This window comes from Littorina saxatilis, linkage group LG2, assembly GCF_037325665.1.
Source record: "Littorina saxatilis isolate snail1 linkage group LG2, US_GU_Lsax_2.0, whole genome shotgun sequence".
Taxonomy (NCBI): Eukaryota; Metazoa; Mollusca; class Gastropoda; order Littorinimorpha; family Littorinidae; genus Littorina; species Littorina saxatilis.
The window spans coordinates 4,985,902-4,994,414 of record NC_090246.1 but is presented as its reverse complement, the minus strand read 5'-3'; the positions used below and the strand labels follow the sequence as shown (position 1 = coordinate 4,994,414).

At 48.5% G+C, this 8,513-nt stretch overlaps 1 long non-coding RNA gene across 1 annotated transcript in view; it reads left to right on the top strand.

Moving 5' to 3' along the window:
• Window positions 1–6,532, top strand: part of LOC138958052 (uncharacterized) — a 116,581-nt gene extending 110,049 nt beyond the window's left edge. The window contains exon 4 of the long non-coding RNA XR_011453274.1: window positions 6,417–6,532. This is a non-coding gene — a long non-coding RNA (uncharacterized lncRNA). The remainder of the gene's footprint in view (window positions 1–6,416) is intronic.
• Window positions 6,533–8,513: the final 1,981 nt, after the last annotated feature.

Here is an 8,513-nt window from a genome sequence, read left to right as displayed (position 1 = left end):
GAGAGACAGAGAGGGGCGGAGAGATAGAGAGAGACAGAGAGAGGCGGAGAGAGACAGAGAGGGGCGGAGAGATAGAGAGGGGCGGAGAGACAGAGAGAGAGAGAGACAGAGAGGGGCGGAGAGATAGAGAGAGACAGAGAGGGGCGGAGAGACAGAGAGAGACAGAGAGGTGCGGAGAGATAGAGAGAGACAGAGCGGGGCGGAGAGATAGAGAGAGAGAGAGAGAGGGGTGGAGAGAGAGAGAGAGAGAGAGACAGAGAGACAGAGACAGAGAGACAGAGAGGGGCGGAGAGATAGAGAGAGACAGAGAGGGGCAGAGAGATAGAGAGAGATAGAGAGGGGCGGAGAGACAGAGAGAGAGAGAGACAGAGAGGGGCGGAGAGACAGAGAGAGAGAGAGACAGAGAGGGGCGGAGAGATAGAGAGAGACAGAGAGGGGCGGAGAGATTGAGAGAGACAGAGAGGGGCGGAGAGATTGAGAGAGACAGAGAGGGAGGGGGAGGGGGGAGAGTGCGGAGAAGGGGTCGGAGTTGATTTAGAGCTGCTGGCTCAATAAAAGAGAATAACAACTTGCCTCTGGGTGCGCGGGCAATACTGTTTCCGATTGTTCCTCACTCTGTTAATGATGTTCTTGTAGAGTGTCCTGGAGATTACCCGTGGTTTGTATGATGTTCGTTTTGCAGAACGTAATGAATCTTGATTGGTGGACGTTAATTGAGGACTAAGAAACGGTATTGTCGTGTATTCCCCACGGAGTTTAGAAGTGTCCTCCTCTCCAAAACCCTGTCGCAGAACACTGAAAATAGAATGCGTGCGTTTTCTGCATTTACTATATTTTCCAATCACCCATGTATTTCTTTCACACACACACACAATAATGCACGCGCGCTCGCACGCATGCATATAACACAGAGACACAGGCACACACATGCGAGCACTCCCTCCTCCCCCCCCCTACACCCATACCACACCACACACTCTCACTCTTTTCTTGGCCACTTACGGTAATTACAGCATGTCAAGCCATTGTTTTTGCCCTTAATTCCATCACGATCGCTCGCAGCTTCATTTTTGCTAATGACCGAGCAGCGATTAAGGGGATGCCAGTGTTGCTGGCTGATGTGACTCCTTTAAGGCTGATCACATCCATTGTTCACGCTTTTCACATCTTCCTCTCGCCCCCTTCTCGCCCTCTTCTCGCCCTCCTCTCGCCCTCTTCTCGCCCTCTTCTCGCCAAACAACCCGCCCCCTCCCCCTCCCTCTTCCTCCACTTCCACTCCTCTTCCTTGCCCTTTAGCTTCCCCAAGTCACCTCACCCCTATTTATTACAGTTTTGTCCCTCTCCTTTTAGTGCCGCCGTGCACATGCCCGAGTTTAATCGACTCATTTCAGCTAGAAGTCGCTCACAACTTGAGTTGGCGAGGCAAACTCGGCTTGAAGTTGGCTTGAATTTAACTGACTTATCCCAATGTGCGCTCAACAATTATTTAATTGAGCGGGCGCAATCTGGTTGGTTTTAGCATCTTCGTTAGTTCGCTTCCTTATGCCTCTTCCGTCTGGAAAAAAAAGTCTCAGTGATGAAAACTGAATCTGCAGGCCACTTAAACTGTGCATGTTGCGACATCCTCCTGGCGACTTTGTGCTTATAAAATCGTTCAGAAGTCTGTGGAAATAGGTAGAAAATTGACCGCGTGAACAGCACATTAACTTCGCACCCCCCATCCTCTTCCTCTCGTCCCTGTAGCATCGTGCCTCCTGTTCTCATCCCAACAGTCCCTCTCCACTCGGGATTTTTTTTCCCCCCCCCCCCCCTTTTCCCTGGCCTTGGCTTGTAAAGTCGGTGTTGGGACGAGTGTCAATATTGGTGTGCACACTGGGACCATGTCTAAGTCCCATCCCGCCCCGGCCCCTCTCGCCGCTTCTGACCCGCGAACAATGCCGAGGAATCAGGGAAAAGTCTGCAAGCTTGGCAATACAGAAGAAATAATAAGCGTCAGACAGCGGCCCGGGGCTAATGAATGTGATCAGCGGGGCCTCCAGGGGCCCTGGGTCTAACGCCGCTCTCAAGATGGAAAGTGGCTGCTTGTGCTTTTGGGACTCTTCCAAGGACGGTCTTGGGTGGAAGTACGCGGCCTTTTGGGACTCTTCCAAGGACGGTCTTGGGTGGAAGTACACGGCCTTTTGGGACTCTTCCAAGGACGGTCTTGGGTGGAAGTACACGGCCTTTTGGGACTCTTCCAAGGACGGTCTTGGGTGGAAGTACACGGCCTTTTGGGACTCTTCCAAGGACGGTCTTGGGTGGAAGTACACGGCCTTTTGGGACTCTTCCAAGGACGGTCTTGGATGGAAGTACGCGGCCTTTTGGGACTCTTCCAAGGACGGTCTTGAATGGAAGTACGCGGCCTTTTGGGACTCTTCCAAGGACGGTCTTGGGTGGAAGTACGCGGCCTTTTGGGATTCTTCCAAGGACGGTCTTGGGTGGAAGTATGCGGCCTTTTGCACGACTGTAAATCTTTCTTTTTCCAGTCCTTCTCCTGCCTGACTGCAGAAGGGAAACTGTTAAGTACAACACTCAGTGTTGATTGGCTGTAAATTAATTGCGTGCTCATTTGAACGACAAACCAGCGTACAGGGGCTTAAGATCAACTGGACCTCTAAAGGACTTGCTCATGCGCCTCTGCATTAATTATCTGTGTCCACAGTCATCATAGCTCGAAAACCCACCTGAATAAAAAAAGGAAAATTCTTAGAATAAAATCAGGTGTAGGGTATTTTTCACTCAGTAGCGAGAGTTATCCATATTGGGGTCACTTTCAGCGTAGATACGACTTTTAGCATGGGGAACACATCCACAGCACGCCGCGTATCAACGCTTTCAGCGAGGAACATTCAAGTTACCATACGCATGCCTGGTTTACTCCAGCAAGTACAATCATAACAATAACAATAACAACACGTTATTGTCCATTAAAATGAATACATTAAAATGGAAAATTGTCTTCGACACGTGAAACCTGCCTGTCATCGAAATAAGAATTTCAAGGACATTCAAACGAAGCCCATAAAACACAAAGGTTATTGTATCAACAGGAGCACCTATTGCAACTAAGATTATGATATATAACATTACAGTTTTGCATTAAATGAGCTCATTAATTAATATTAATATGTATCACAATCAGAATATTGCAATATATTTGTGCTTAAATGTCCAATGGACCTGTTACCACAAAAGAAGAACTAGAATCTTTTAGTTGAACGCAAGCCACGAACCGTTGCAGACGGAAGATTCATGAAAACAACGCATGTCAAAAGAGAAAACATATTGACAGTCAGTCAGCCATGTCCTCTTTCGGTTAGTACATCGTAAGTTGTCAAGTACGCCGATCAGTGTTGACTGTCTTTAAACTAATTGCGGTGTCATTAGGCGCCCAAGGGCTTATGAATGTGATCAGCTGGGCCTCTGAGGAACATAGTCCAGCGCCTTTGCATTAATTACCTACGTCTACCGTCATTGAAGCTTAATAACCAGCAATTAAAGCTAAATATCATCGTTGCTTGCAATATTCCAGAAAATAATTCAAGTGATCGATTCAGGTCTTTTTGACGTCATTCTTTACTCAGCAAGAGGTGACATCATTGACACGCAGTATCTGCCTTCCCCGCCCGCCTCCTGTGATTGTTTTCACTTGACTTGTCCCCACTGAAAGCATTTGTCACCGATGACCTCTGGCTGATTCATCGGTTCCTAACCGTAAACATGTTTATTACAGACTTCCCGCCCCCCCTCCCCTCCCCTCTCATCCCCCTTCCCCCCTACCAACGTCAACACCACCATCACCATAAACGACCACCGCCACCATTTCTCTACCTCCACCTCCAAATCCTCCAGGCTCACCAAGACCGACTCTCCAATGATGTGTTAGGCATGTCGGTGTGTGCAGAGTGTCCTAACCACTATACCACTGGGAGGGCAGGAGTTCCGAGGCGACTTGCTCATTTGTATGCAGATGGCTCTTTGTTACTGTTGGCTGGATAGCTCTCCGCTGCCAGCATTGATTGCTAGGAATCAGGAGGCCTCGGGGGGAACCGCTTCTTTCCATCCGCCTGATCCTCCCCCCCCCTATTTTCCCCCACCCATCCATGTCTCCTTCCCTCCTCGGTCTCTCCGTCTGACAATGACATCAGTGCTTTGCTGTTTAACCTGGTCACGTGACCACAATCTAATCTCCCATGATGCCTTGGTCGTTGACGTGGTAAAGATGTTATGAAACAGGCGTGGTAATTTGGTTTTTGGCTAGGTGTAATGTTATGGAATGAGGAGATTGGCGCTGCCAGACTGAATTGCTTTGATGCACTCCTGTGTTTGAGGACCTACTTGCAATGTGATTGAGAGCGGGGTTGACGTTCATCGAAAGCAGTGTCACTCACTTTGTCAGGCTGTAGCGAAAGTATCAGCTGAGAACATTTTTGAATAACTATGTTGATTGTGTTTTTTTCCTTGTTAAACATACGCGATGAATAGAAATGAAACTGTCCCTTGCAAAGGAATGATTTGATTGGCAACGTATACACATGGTGATATACCCGGCATGCATCTGTCAACCACAAGCACGCAGAAAATGACATCTTCGGGTACAACTGAGTCTGGATGGGGTGGAGGACAGGGGAGAGGGGGGGGGGGGCAGAGGACGAGGGGAGGGGGTGTATGATCGTAGGGTTAGGGTTGGAGACCTGGAGCCACAAGTCCCAGCGAAAGAAAAGACAAATGCAATGATTGCAGAACGTGGATTGTGGCGGTGGAACATTAACTTCCGCAGGTTGTCTCATTATGTCCAAGGGTTTGTAGATACTGTTCGTGTCCCTGTCTCTTATTAGATTATTTTTTTGTATTTCCTTACTTGCTTGTAGGGGAGGTGTGGGAGAGGATTACTGGTTAGCGGGCGCAATAAAACACAAAACCTGCAGCCTCTACACTTTTTCTTCTACTTTTTTTTGTTCTATCAGCACGTGCTTTTTGTGGTGTGGCGTGGGTGTGTGGCGTGGGTGTGTGGCGTGGGTGTGTGGCGTGGGTGTGTGGCGTGGGTGTGGCGTGGGTGTGGCGTGGGTGTGTGGCGTGGGTGTGGCGTGGGTGTGTGGCGTGGGTGTGTGGCGTGGGTGTGTGCGTGAATTAGGGCGTGTTGATGCAAACAGCGCGCTAAGTCAATATAGATGAATTCAATTGCCAACACGGGAACACTGGAGGAAAGGTGGAGAAAACCAGCAGTCGCCGGGTGTTGTTAAGCAAACAGCAGAGTTGTGCAATCTTCGCAGCAACCACTGGCGTTTTGTCTCTTTTTTTCTGACGGCTGCAAACTCTGCAGCAAACAATTACTGCTGGCTGTGCTGATCAGAGGAGATGAATCATGCAAAGTGGGGCAACTGGGAGGCCTTGGGGCAGATCACTGTATAATTCCCGTAGGAGGCGCTTTTCAGATGCAACAGCTTCTTGATACGATTTTCTTACGTTTTAACTATTTTCTTCATTTTTGGTAATGGATTTTTCTGCAGTGTTTCGGGAAGAGATTGACACAATCGTCACAAATTGTTTTGGGGGAAACTTGATGTCTTTCAAGGAAGGAAGCTGTGATTTGTCGCATTGTCGGTCCCGCCGTTCATCCATCCTTGTTCAGTCAGTCTGGGATGGAGCGCAGTCATCTGGCTTGTTGGTCAATAAGACGGCCATGCTGACTTGTTGAAGATTTATAACTCACTGGTTGACTAATTAAACGATCTGACTGGGTTTGTTCAAGTAAGTGACTGAATGGTTGATAAGCCTAATCTTACTGCAGGTGTAGATTAGTAGACAGAACATAAGACTAGTTGATGACGAAGTCAGACGTGTTGGGTGCACGTGGAACGGACGGCCATGCTTGATAAGCCAATAAGTGAATGACAGAGGATTGCAAGGATAGTCGTTTTGCCGGGATGTGTGTGGACGAGTTCACTGACCGTTTTGATGGACACAACTCTCTTAGTGCATAGGCGGATTAGTTAACTGGCTAGATCATTAAAGTAGACGGATACGTGGATATGTTTACTGACTTACTGTTGAGTCAGTCTCACACAGAAGTGTCTGAATATCCTCGCCCAGCCCAGCAGCCTATGCCTTGTCTAGAACGAGGCTTCTTCCAAAGCTCAGAATGACCGTAAACCGTTCGGTCAGCAATTTAAGTCAACTTTAATTATTCACGTGCATGCTCCGAAAAGCCGATCAAATGTCTTCATTGGCAAATGAGTAGGTGGAAGCATAGATGGGAACAAGGTTAACTAACTGGTTAACTAACTGGTTAACTAACTGGCTAATCGAGAGAGAAAAAGTATAAATAGCAAAGTTTTATTTGAATCACTAACGGTGTTTGTGTCCGTATGTTGCAGCAACTGCAGAGCCCGCCGAGTTTCCAGAACGGGGCCCGGGAACTGCTGGAGTGGTGTTCCGACACGCGGGCCTTCCAGCTGCACTTCGAGGAGGGCCTCATGGGATGCCTCACGGTCAGTCGTCTTTGTCACTGTGCTTCTTAGGGCTCGATCTGGGGGGGGGGGGGGGTCCCTGGGTTCCGGAAGCCCCCCCCCCCCTTCCCACCACCCTGGGTTCCCCCCACCCCTCCCCCCATTACCCGACAACTGTCCTTTTTTTTTTTATCAAAGAGAGACCCAAAGTAACCCTTTCAAATGTTTCAACAGCATCTGCATGGCGAGCCGCCCCCCCCCCCCCCCCCCCCCCCCACCTGGCCAGCCCTTGTACCCGTGCTTATTTTGAAAGCCCCTCCCTCTCGTACACTAGGTCCAGCCCTTGTACCCGTGCTTCATTTTGAAAGCCCCTGCCTCTCGTACACTAGGTCCAGCCCTTGTACCCGTGCTTCATTTTGAAAGCCCCTCACTCTCGTACACTAGGTCCAGCCCTTGTACCCGTGCTTCATTTTGAAAACCCCTCCCTCTCGTACACTAGGTCCAGCCCTTGTACCCGTGCTTCATTTTGAACGCCCCTGCCTCTCGTACACTAGGTCCAGCCCTAATTGTAACTGTCAATGGCACTTTCCTTGTGATTGTTGTTGTTGTTGTTGTTGTTGTTGTTGTTGATGTTGTTGTTGCTGTCGACATCGTCGTTCTTGTCGTTGTTGTTGGTGGTGGTGGCGGTTGTGGTGACGGTGGTGGTATAAAAAGGCAAAGTTGCCGATAGGGAGTTGGAGTGGTGGTGGTGAAGGTGGTGGTAACAAAAGACAAAGGTTGCCCAAAGCCAGGTGGGGTGACGGTGGTAGTCGTTCTCACCTCAAGCTTTACAGAGGAACTTGTCACTGAGGATTGTGTCCAAGTGGTTCATATACAGGTATCACGTGCATTCCGCATGGCACAACGGTCAACAGTGCGTAGTGTCAGATAGGTTCATATAACAGGTATCACGTGCATTCCGCATGGCACAGCGGTCAACAGTGCGTGTAGTGTCAGACAGCGAGCTGTTGGAGAAAGAAGGAAGAAAACACCAAGTCACACTTGATGACCTGCAAAAGTGCCGATACTGCAAGTCATGTATGTTATGTACCACTGTGGCGTTGTGTTGCTGGCTTTGTCACGTCATCAAATATGGACGAGGGGGTAGTTAGCAGCATGCCGTTGACACGTCGCGCGCAGTGTTACATGTCATCCTTCTGCATACTGATGGTGGTGGTGGTGGTGGTGGTGGTGCAAAGCGATATGTACTCGCTTTCCCTTCGCAAACACATACTTAAGCTGTCATGTAAAAGTTGGCCAGCGAAAACAATCTAGTTTTTTCAACCGTTAATGCCAACAATTTGTTTTTCTTCTCGTACTCGATGGTTCTCCGGAGTTGTAACAGACAATGGCCAACAAGATTTGTTTGACGACACTCGGGGCTTGCCGCTTTCCCACAACTCTTCCCATGGTAAAGGATTCCCTGTTCTCTGACATAATAATAATAATAATAATTGTCAGTAAGTACTGGTGTCACATGACTGATGTGAACCAGTTGATTGGCTAATGGCGATGCGCTTAAATCTGTTAGCGCACTCCTGGAGTGCGCTAACTTTTCCACAGAGCGTATTCTTCCGCCCTTTGCCTAAGCGAGACTGTACTCTCATCCTCAGAATTAATTAATGACATGTAGCTTATATTCTCCACAATACCAAATGACCATAAATTCCCTGCTTCTCAATTAAAGCAGAAGTGGTTTTTTTTCTGACAGATTGCATGTGCCTGTGCCAGTGCCAGTGATCTAAAAATAGAAGCCGCTGTGTTTCATCTAATTTTCGCCGACTTGCATAGATTCTTCTCATATGCCGTGTTAGTGGCATGTAGCTTATCATCCACATTACCAAATGATGAGTTAGTATACAATTCCCAGCGGCTAACAGAAAACACAAGTGTTATTCCGATAACGTACCAGCTAGACCAGTTTGGAAGACTGACTCGATCGACTCTGTAGCAGACTACACAGAAATACGACTACATCAGTTCAGT